Genomic DNA, 11,615 nt, shown 5'->3' with positions numbered 1-11,615 from the left:
ATGAGTGGACAAAAATTCTGCCAGATGCTCGAGAGGAACCCCAAGAATTGGATCTCTTGGGATCCTCCAAGGACACATATTGTGTCAAATTTTACTTTAGGTGTCCAAAAAATAATTGGCCAGAAAATGACCAACACAAAAACACATATCGAAAAGATGTATCACCAGTTAACAAAGCCTATAACCCTCATGATTGGTGCAATTACACGGCTCGTGTGATTTCTGTGTCCTCTCTCCATCCCAAAGTATTAACCAAGGGAATGTTTCTCATCTGTGGTGACAGAGTATGGGCAGGGATCCCCTCCCGACTCCAGGGAGGTCCCTGTATTTTGGGAAAACTTTCTACCCTTACTCCAAACATCACCCTATTACATAATTGGAAAAAAGAAAGCGAATCAAAATGCGAAAAAAGGTCCTACACTGAATTTGATGAAAACTGTAATCCGACATTGTACGATTGGAACAGACCAAAAAAGATTGCTGTCTCTCTGTTTTTACCCTGGGTAGCTGCAGCTAAAGCCCTCGGTGAAATCAATCACCTTGGGTGCTGGCTCAGTAAACAAGCTAACGCCACATCAGCAGCCTTAAGTGATCTCTTAAAGGAAGAAGAAACCACAAGACAAGCTTCACTCCAAAACTGAGCAGCAATCGACTTCCTGCTGCTTGCCCACGAACATGGATGTGAGGACTTTGAGGGAATGTGCTGCTTCAACCTCTCTTCATGTTCGGAGTCCATCCATGCGAACATCCAGAAACTGAAAGATCTCGTGAAGGACTTGAAAGTAGAAAGAATCCCAGATTGGGTCAATGAACGTTTCAGGCAATGGGGACTAACAGGATGGGCTGCATCTTTAGTTAAGGGATTGTTGTTGATACTCCTTGTAATTCTTATTGTGTCAGCTATGTTCTTGTGTCTTGTTCACTGTTTCAAAAGAACTCTCACAAATGCATTTTTTGTAAAAACAGAAAGTGGAGTTGTAGTAAACTCCTCAGCTTTAGCCAGGGCCCCTAGGAGAATAGAATGCTGACACAGCGGCAAAGAAGTTTCCTGTCCCCAGGGACATCCGCCTTATACCTTATCCCTATAGCCATGTAAGGCAATATGTTGTTAACCCTACTATTGGTCACTTATGGTCACTCTAACACCTTTGCCATTGGTCAGGATTGGATCTGGGCCAAGGCTATAAAAGTGGCATAATGTACCCCTACTAACTCGGAAGAAGAAGAGCTGAGACCCTTCACGGAACCCCTGCAATAAAGCCATACTCGTGGAACAGCCAGCGTCTTCTGCTTCTCTCTCTACCATCTGCTGGAGCCTTTAGCCAAGGGAAAAGCTACCTAGCAAGCAAAGCTGAAATCATAAGAGCTGGCTAATCACTAAGAGCTGAATATCTCCCTGCTTGTTAGGGGCTGACCCGTGGCCTTGGTCTGAGAGCGAGCTGGCCTCTGGCACTCAGTCCCCCTGGGAGCTGAGCTCTGGAGCCGTCAAAGCTTGCATAGGATATGACCAAGTAAGGCTCATTTAGTTCTTCCCTTACAAGTGACCACAATAAACAGGAAGGGATTACCAGCTTCTCTTCAATGGTAGCTCTCTTTTCTTGGTTATATGTCTTTTCTTGATCTTTAATTAGTTTTCTATATTTTTATTATATTCTGGGTTACTTTCGAGGGAAATTGGTTTATCTGGAATTAGGGCTCTTTCAATAGTTACTTCACCTTTTGCTGCTTCTTTTGCTTCTCTATCTACCAGCTCATTTCTTTCTTGTAATTTTGAGCTAACTCTTTGGTGTGCCTCAATATGCATAATTACTACTTTTTCAGGCAACTGCACTGCTTCTAGCAGCCGGATTACCTCTTGTGCATGTTTGATGTTCTTTCCTTGTGAGATCAGCAGTCTCCTCTCTTTCCAGATGGCTCTATGTGCATGCATGACTCCAAACGCATACCTTGAGTCTGCATAGATGTTTATTCTCTTTCTTTTTGCTATTTCCAAGTCATGGGTCAGTGCAATTATCTCGGTCTTCTGCGCAGAGGTGCCTGTTGGTAAGGGTCTGGATTCTATTGCCTCTCTGCATGTAGTTACTGCGTATCCAGCATGTCGTTTTCCACTGGCAATGTAGCTACTCTTGTCAGTGAACCAGGTCTCTGCATCGTCCAAAGGAGTGTCCCTTAAGTCTGGGCGGCTGGAGTAGGTAGCTTGAATAGTCTCCAGGCAATCGTGGTGTACTGCTTCTCGTTGATTCCACTGAGAAAAGAAGCTGGGTTGACAATATTAGTCACTACTATCTCTACATCATCTTGCTTTACCATGATGGCCTGGTATTTCAGGAACCTCTGTGATGAAAGCCAGTGGCCACCCTTTACCTCCAGTGCTGCAGACACTGTGTGGGACACTAGCACAGTCATTTTTTGTCCCAGGGTAAACTTGCGTGCCTCTTGAATATTCAGCATGACTGCTGCTACAGCTCTGAGGCAACCTGGCCATCCTTTCGCTGTTGCATCTAGTTGCTTAGAGAAGTAAGCAACTGCTTTCTGGTATGGACTCAAGTCTTGAGCCAGTATTCCCAGGGCAATTCCCTGTCTTTCATGGGAAAATAGGAAGAATGGTTTACTTACATCTGGAAGTCCCAAAGCTGGAGCTGACATGACAGCACTCTTTAGCTGGTGAAAGGCCCGCGTGGCTTCTTTTGTCCAATGGAGATCTCTGCTTCCATTGGCAATAAGAGCATAGAGGGGTCTGACCAGCAGTCCATAGTTATAAACCTACAGCTGGCACCACCCTGACATGCTTAAGGAGGTTTGGAGTTCTTTTATTGTCTGGGATTGCGGAGTTTGGCATATGTCTTCTTTGCGAGCTTGCCTTAAAGTCTGTTGTTCAGCACTCACTTTGTACTTTAGGTAAATTACTTTCTGTTTCACTCCCTGTGCTTTTTTCTTTGATACTCTGTATCCTTGGAGTCTTAGGAAATTCAGAATGCTTACTGTCTAGGCCACACATGCTTCCCTTGTCCAAGTGGCTACTACAAGATCATCTACATACTGCAGCAGCCTTCTTTCTTCCTGTGGAGCTTCCCAGGACTCCAGATCTTTTGCAAGTTGTTCTCTAAACAGAGTGGGGGTATTGTTGAAGCTTTGAGGAAGCACAGACCATGTGAACTGGGTTTTGTGCCCACTTTTAGGGCTTTCCCATTTGAATGCAAAAATTTTTTGGATGACTTCATGGATAGGGAGGCAAAACAAGGCATCTTTTAGATCTAAAGCAGTAAACCAGGTTAGCTCAGGTGTCAGACAAGTTAATAAAGTATGTGGATTGGCTACCACCGGATACAAATCTTCTCTTACTTTATTGACAGCCCTCAAATCCTGTACTATCTGGTACGACCCATCAGATTTCCAAACAGGTAAAATGGGAGTATTGAAGTCAGATTGGCATTCTTTCAATAACCCTAAATGCAGAAAATTTTCAATTACTGGGCTGATTCCTTCCCTTCCTTCTTTTTTTAAGGGATACTGCTTAATTCTCACTGGTTGTGTCCCTTCCTTAAGCTTAATTGCTATGAGAGAGGCATTTTTTGCCTTCCCTGGTACATCAGAGGCCCATACTCCAGGAAATACTTGACTTAGTATCTCTTCATCAATTTCTTCTTCAATTTCAATAGCTGTTAAGGTTAAACTTAGTACTTCTATGTACTTTTGATCATTCACCTCTAGAGTAACCTCTCCATTTTGAATGTAATGGTTGCTTGTAACTGCTCTAATAAATCTCTCTTTAAAATGCCTTTGGTGAATTAGGCATATACAAAAACTTATGAATACCCCATTGTTTTCCCAATTTATACCTCAAAGGTTTGCAAAAATATGCCCTTTCAGACTGGCCAGTTTCTCCTTGCACTACAACACAATCATTTTCTACAGGTACTAGAGCTTTATTTAAAACTGAATATGTGGCCCTTGTATCAACCCAAAAATTCCACCCTTTTCTCTTTTCTCAGCTTTATTGTTATAACCAGTGGATCCACTGGCGTAGAATCCTGAGGTCATCTTCAGTTTTTTTGTATGTGTGCAGCCATCTGTTTGTCACCCCGTCTCCCTTCTGGGCATTGATTTTTCTAGTGACCAGTTCTTTTGCAGATGGCACTCTGGATCCTGCTTAGCCAAGGTGGTCCTTTTCTGGGTGGTCTCTGCTTTTTTTTTTGCCTTTCTTCTTGTACCACTGCTACTAACTTTTTCATTCCTTGTTTATATCTTTCTTCCTGGTTACTGAATATCTTCCATGCCTCTTCTAGCAAGACTTCGAGGTTTCTTCCCTCCGGCCTCTGAATTTTCTGAAGTTTATATCTAAAATCTCCAGCAGACTGCCTCAAAAATGAATTAACTAGCTGATTAATCTCTATTTCAGACCCTGGATCTAATGATGTTTGACAATGCATAGCATCCCTTAAACGCTCTAGAAATTCAGATGGAGTCTCAGAAGGCCCCTGCTTAAGGGAATATAAAGTAGGCTAATTTATGGGTTTTGGAATAGCTCTTTCTACCTCTGTTGCTATCCACTTTTGATAATCTGGTAATTTCTTTACCCCTCCTGATACATTAGGATCCCATTCTGGGTCTTGGAGGGGGAAATATTCTTTTACATCTTGCTGCTTGCTCTTGCAGTAATCCTCAGCCAAAGTCCCTGCTGTCTTTAGGATCAGCTGTTTTTCTGTTTCAGTGAAAGCATCCAGTAGTAACTGGATGTCAGCCCAATCTGGATTGTGTTGTTTGATAACATATCGGAGACGTTTGGCAGTAAGTACCAGATCGATGCGACAATTCCTAGTAATCTTTTCTTATGCCTCTAAATCAAGAGTGATAAATGGAACTTTAATCATTAATCTCCCTGCTTCTGGTCCCACTGCCTCTTGCAGAGGGGCCTGTAACACTGCCTGCTTCTTAGTTCTAGATGTAACTGCACTGTCAGGAGGGGGATGGGGTCTAGTGGATGTACCTTCTCAGCCTGAGTCTTCTTCCCTTTTGGGGAAGTCCTCTTCTTCTTCATTTTCATCCTCAACTTCCTTTCTCCTAGGAGGAGCTCTTATCAAATCAAATGTATCTCGTTCTTGCCTTTTAGAATGATAAACTTTGTCTGATCTTATATACCATTGTCTTATACTGCATGCTGAACAACAATGTTTGATTTGCCCCCTCTTTTCTTGGTTTTATTTTTCAAGAGTTAACACTAGTGGGTCAGAGGGAGCCCACAGTCTCTTTGCCATTATTGGTGATTTCTTAAAACAAAAAACATATCAGCATACCAAACCTCATCCCATTTACCTTCTTGTCTTAAAAACAACATTAACTGCAGTAAGGTATTATAATCTGAAGTTCCAGTGGGTGGCCACTTTGCCCCGTCCTCTAACCTGTATAATGGCCACCAGCGTGTGCAATATTGGATTAGATCTTTTTTATTCTCAGAGCCCCCCCCCTCCCTACTGGTGACTTCTTTCCAGTGGGCCAAGATGCACCTCAAGGGGCTAGCCTGAGGAACTTCTTTGCTCTGGTTAGTTCCCACTATCTCCTTCTCCTTGCCCTATGTCATTTCCACCCAAACCTGTCTTCACAGAGCTTCACAGTCGTTTCCAAGTTTTCTTCCCACACACAACTCCAGGTGACAGGTATCAATTGTGATCTCCTACACACAAGCTTTAAGATCTTTGGTTCTGAATCAACTTGATCAGGAAACATTAATTTACACTCGGGGCATATGCCCTGACGCCTGTTAGAACAGCAATACCAGTGACTCTCACAAACTCCGCACTGCAATAATACTCACGCAGCGTGCCAGCCTCCTGATGCACCAAAGGCTCTCAGGAATTGCCCGCAGAGGCAGGCTATTCCGTTTATTACAGGGAACTAAATCCTCTATGGCAGGTTGTTCCCAGTCTAGACGTACTATATTACTAGCTGAAGTCTGATAAAGCCCCTCTAAATGAACACGTTTGTCTCCTCTATCCAATAATTCACAGGATTCAAACTTTCAAACTCCCAGGGGTCGAGTCCAAACAACGCGGGGAGAGGAACCCCTTGAGTTCATCTAGCCATGATAAAAGTGTGCACAATCTACACAAAACACCACCTTTACAACAATAAATGTTCTCACCCACACTTCTCCACTTGCTCCGCTTCTCTGCCGGGCCCTCCCTGCCCCCACAGCCTGCCCCAGTCAGTGCCTCAGGCCTCACTCAGCCCATTCAGTCATGGGTAGAAACCCCCCTGTACTGTAGGTATACTTGCTTGCTCTCTTTTGTACACCATGCACTCGCACAATTACAAATATATTAACATTGCCCACACAATGCATTAACTATACATTGATACAGTGTCTGAACACCACACACGTGCACATACACATGGGTTCACTCGACTCACCCCCAGAGTCGCTAGCGGCCGCTTTATCAAACAGTAAACCCCTTTCTCCCAGTCCCTCTATCAACCAGTCTGCCTCCAGGCACAGGAAGGAGGCTAAGCACTCAGACATCGCTGAGTGACTTTATCAGCCGTCTTATCTCTCTTTTCCCCTCGGGGACCCCTCAATACATATCAGTATGCTCCGTACATCAGCAGGTCCTTGTCTGTCTCTGCAAGAGGCAAGCCAAGACAAGAAGAGCTCCTCCGGGAAAATCCCGGGGCACGCCTCGGAGGTCCGTCTATCCCTCTGCCCCTGTGAGGACAGAGACGGTCTCCTACCTGGCTTCACCAAGATGTTTTGCGGAGACAAACAAAACTCCACAACTTTGTGAAAGTTGTAAAGTTCGTACGTTCATTACAGAGCTGGACGCATGTGGAGATTTTTCTCTCTAAAAAACATGTGCACTTCTGGGAACTCTAGATTTTTTTTTTCTCCTTCTCAAATACATAGGCACGCAATTTCACAATAGGTTCATACATATTCATTTTTACAAATTTCACGTGACATTTGCTGCTAATTCTTCTTTATCAGAAAGAATTCCTAGGTCAGGCTGACCTGCTCTCACAGCAGTCTCTCTGTCTCCCCCTCCCCTTATCTCTGTCCTTTGGTTGAAGCAGTTTCTCTGAGCTAGGCTTTTTACGAGAACAGGCAGTCAGACTAAACAGCTGTGTTTTCAAACTACAGACTTAGCTCAAAGATGTACATTTCACCTAAAGCAAAATGGATTTCTACTCTGGAAAATTTCTACTCTGTCTTAGGGAGAAGCTAAAATTAAGCACAAACACCCTAGTTTGAAAGGAATCTTTGAATCATATATGAGATATCTGAATATGCAATAGGCTATTGCTTTTAAGGCGTAATCCTTTGTCAGCAAGGTGTGTCTTTTGGCAGAGTGCCAGGCACGTGAACATCTGTAATTCTTTGCTTTTTATTGTCTCTTATTGTCCTAATTTTTATTACTGTTTTCGTTACAATTAAACTTCTAAAATTTTAACAAAAGTGATTGGCGTTTTTCACAATTTTGTTTTTGTTTTCTTCCCTAATAAAGAACTGTTATTCCTGCTCCCATATCTTTGCCTGAGAGCCCCTTAATTTCAAAGTTATAACAAATCAGAGGGAGAGGGTATACATTTTCCATTTCAGGGGAGGCTCCTGCCTTCCTTAGCAGACACCTGTCTTTTTAAACTGAGACAAACAGGTTGGGGGATAGGCTGCTGAAATTTCCTTTCTAGAGGAAACACCTTTATGAAGTTTCCTCCTAAATTTTGTCTCAAATGGGGACAGGAGGGATGAGGGTATATGAACAATACCTCCCTGCCTTCCCTATCCTGTTACTGGGAATACAAAAGACTTGCAGCTTGCCCTGTATTAGACTGCAGATTTTGAAGATAAGGCAGAGAGCTTCCCAGTCTTCCCTATTTCTCTTTTGTTTCCTTATCACATGGCCTCCCGTTGCTATTTGCCTCAACCACGTTTCTCCACACTCCCCTTCAATCAGTCCTTTCCCAAACCAAAACCATATTGCCCCTTCTGGGTGTGAATTGCTGAGACCCTTTCTTGGCTCCTCTTATTATCCCCTCTGGGAGTCCATGTCCTTAACTACCTCTGGGACAATGTGCAAGCCATGTCAATGTTCTCCCAAAGGAGTCTTCAGAGGTATTTTGGGATCATCATCCCTATAGTCAAGACCCTTTTTCGACTTTCCTTTGCTGCCCACCCTGGGCATCCATGTCCAGTGGTCCTTTCCTGTGAACTCTTCATGGAACCCCCTGGTCCACCTCTCTGTCTCCTGGACAGTCTCAGGTACCAAATTAATTGCCTGGTGCTGGCCAGTGTTGACAGGAGCTGGTCACCTAAAAACTGGGCAAGACGTGCCTCCAGCTCTTCTTGCCACATACTGGACACAGACGTTGGAAGGATCCCGGATGAGACCCCATTTTGTATGGGAAATCACGCTTTGAAAAGCCAGTGTGAACAAAGGAGGAAGTGGAGTCCTGCAACTTTGTACGAATAAAGGGAGTAGGTCCACTGGGGCACATGCCCACAGGGTTGTCTCTCAAGGTTTTGGAGGGTGCAGCCTTTTATCCCAAACTCCTGGCTGCATGTTGCCCTCTTCCTTTCCCCATTGGCTGACGTACTAGGAAGGCACAGCCTTCCAGAACCACCTACCACATATTCCCCCCTTGAACCTGTCATTTCACCCCAAAATAAAGAAGTTCAGGCTTGTGCAGACCCACTTGACTGTTTCAGGAGTTAAGCTGTCTGAGCTCTGCAACAAACCAGATGCTTGAAGTTAGTAAAGACATTATGACCCATTTCAAAGATGTTAACACCCATACCTTCACCTATCAGAATTCTTTGTAAAGACATCTTCCCTATCACTCTGGACCCACTCTAACACATTGTCTTGGTTTAAGACAATTTTAAGAGGTGGACACTAAAATGAGTTACCTCCCCTTATAGTTTTAACCAATCCCTTTCCACTAATAAGGAGAAACGAATGCGAGTAGATATAAGTGAAAAAAATAACAGTTTACTAAAAAAAAGAAAACAAGAAGAAACATTAGCAATAATAGTTTCTAGTGACAAAGTTGCTGAAATCTTGCAGACTCCCCAGGAACAAAGACAAACTCAAAATGACAGTGACCCCTCCACTCAAGATGGCACCCACCTGTAGGGAGCTAGAGGGAAAATGGTGGCAGCACTCCTCCCCCCCCCCCCCCCACCTTATCTCTCCAGCAGCAGCAGCTCCATCAGTGAAAGTGGCTGATGCATTCCAGCAGCTGGTACTCAGTCCAGGGCTAAGAACTCACAAAGAGACTTTGCCTTCCTCTCAGCAGAAGACAGCAAGGCAACTGCCTGGAGTGACTCGGACTCCGTGCCTTCTTGCCTCAGCCAGGCACTGCTGGTGGGATGGGGTTAACACATGGAACAGAACTGCTCCATTCCTCCCAGCGTGAGGTAAAGCTGGGAAGAGGCCCCAACAAAAGGGATGACAATCTCATAATACCCCCAGAGAGTCCCTTGGGGAGAATGATGAGGTCTTGGAACAGATTATGCATTCCTCCAGAGGAGGAACTATAGAGATAATGGATGAATATTGTTATTTTGTGTGGCCAAAGTATGATTTGCCAAAGACACTTAAATGGCCACCTTACGGAACAGATAGACTTTGTTTGTGTCAAAGTATGTGGTTGTATTTAGAGGAGAATTGGAAAGGATTGATTGAAAGGGAATGTGGATTGATATGGTTGAAACAAGCAACAGGAGAGGTCTATGTGAAAGAAAGAAGGAAGAAGAAGAAAAAGGGGAGGAAGAGAAAAATGGTGAGGATTGGGATGTTTTTCAGCACCTTTCCCCGTCTTGTCCTCTAATTTTGCCAGCTGACCCAGGGACAGCTGCAGGTCCCCTGTATCCTCAACTTCCAGAGCAAAGGGATCAGGGAAATGCCGTTCTTACAGTCCCACCTGAGGATAATGACAGTGAAAGGGGAGGGGGGCAGCATATCATATCACCCCCAAAAACTAGAAGAGGAACTCAGTATAGGACATCAGAAGCCCCCTGGACCGAAGAGACAGGGGTACACCAGATGCCACTATGTCAAGTTCCCTTGGAGGGGTCAAGGGAGAGGGTTTGGGTTTGTAATTTTACCACTTTCTACCCAGGATATAAGAGGGTTAAAAAAAGAATTACCCCCATATTTGGATGATCCCATAGGGGTAGGGGAAAAGATGGAGGAATATTTGGGAAATGCAGATTATACATAGAAGGATTGGGATTTTCTTTTGGGGATTCTGTTTGGGTCATCAGAGAAACGAATGATTTTGCAGAAAGCTTGGCAGCTGGGGGAGGATGAACATCTACAAGCAGCGGGGGGGGGGGGGGGGGACGGGGCTGGATCCAATGCACCTATGGTGGATGATGCCATCTCCCAGGTGGACCCCCAGTGGGAACCAAATAATCAGGCCAGTCTGGCTCATCTCTGTGATTACCGTGCTTATTTGATTAGGGCAATCAAATCAGCAGCTCCCAGAACGAACAACATAGCTGAGGCTATGTCGTTAGAAAAGGAAAAGCATTAAAGCCCCTCTCATTGGTTGGAGAGGATTAGGGATGCCTTGCGGAAGCACAGGGGGATGGATCCTGAGGGACCAGCCTTTGACACATTGCTGAAGGTACAATTTCTTATTAAATCCTGGCCTGATATAAGAAAAGGAGTATAGAAAGATGAAGAGAGGCAAAATAAGGCTTTGGAGGAATTGGTTAGAAAAGCACAGCAGATATATGTAAAAAGGGATGAGGAGAAGGAAAAGGCAAAGATTATGGCAGTTTATACAGCCCTGAAGGAATAAACTGCAGGGTCAAAGGAGCCCCCCAGGACAGAGAGGATGGGGTCAGCCACAAGGATGTGGTAGAGGCATTCCCTCCTCAGCAGGGGAGAGCCAACCCAAACAGCGATTGGGAAGGAATCAGTGTGCTATCTGCAGGGCAGAGGGACACCAGAAGCAGGACTGTCTGCAAAAGCAGCTGGACCCTCAGGAGGAGGAAGACCAGAGGATAATAAAGATGGACTGTTAGGGGTGTCAGGGGCTCCCATTATACCAGGTGAAACAGAGTGGAAATTTAACAGGGTAGAAATCCATTTCAGATTTAGGTGAAATGTGCCATTTTGAATTATTTAGTTTGTAGCTTACTTGCATAGATGAAATATGCTGTTTTAACTTGTTTAGTCTGTTAATTCTGCTGTGCTCGATTGCCTATTCTCACAAAAAGCCTGTGATCGCAAAAGTCCCTCAGCCAAGGAAAAAGAATGCGAACTTCCAAGCTAAAAGGAAGATAAGGGGGGCCCCTTGAACTTTGAAACAAAGATGAGCCAAAGCTGAGGCTGCAAGAGATGAACAGTGACCAGAGAGTTCTCTCTGTACAAGAACTGATAACAACTAGTTGCAAGTTGTAACGTGAAACCAGTTAAATGAATATGCATGAACCTATTGTGAAACTCTATGCACATGTACAAGTTAGGGGGATAATAAAGGTTCCTGAATTCTCAGGGCTGTGCATGTCCTTTGTATGGGGGAACGATCCCCACATGCGACCAGGGCTGTAATAAACATACCGGCTTTACGACTTTTACAAGTTGGGAGTCAGGGTTTTCCGCAAATCACAG

This window comes from Melospiza georgiana, chromosome W, assembly GCF_028018845.1.
Source record: "Melospiza georgiana isolate bMelGeo1 chromosome W, bMelGeo1.pri, whole genome shotgun sequence".
Classification (NCBI taxonomy): Eukaryota; Metazoa; Chordata; class Aves; order Passeriformes; family Passerellidae; genus Melospiza; species Melospiza georgiana.
The sequence above is the reverse complement of the archived record's forward strand: the minus strand, read 5'-3'. Positions refer to the sequence as shown.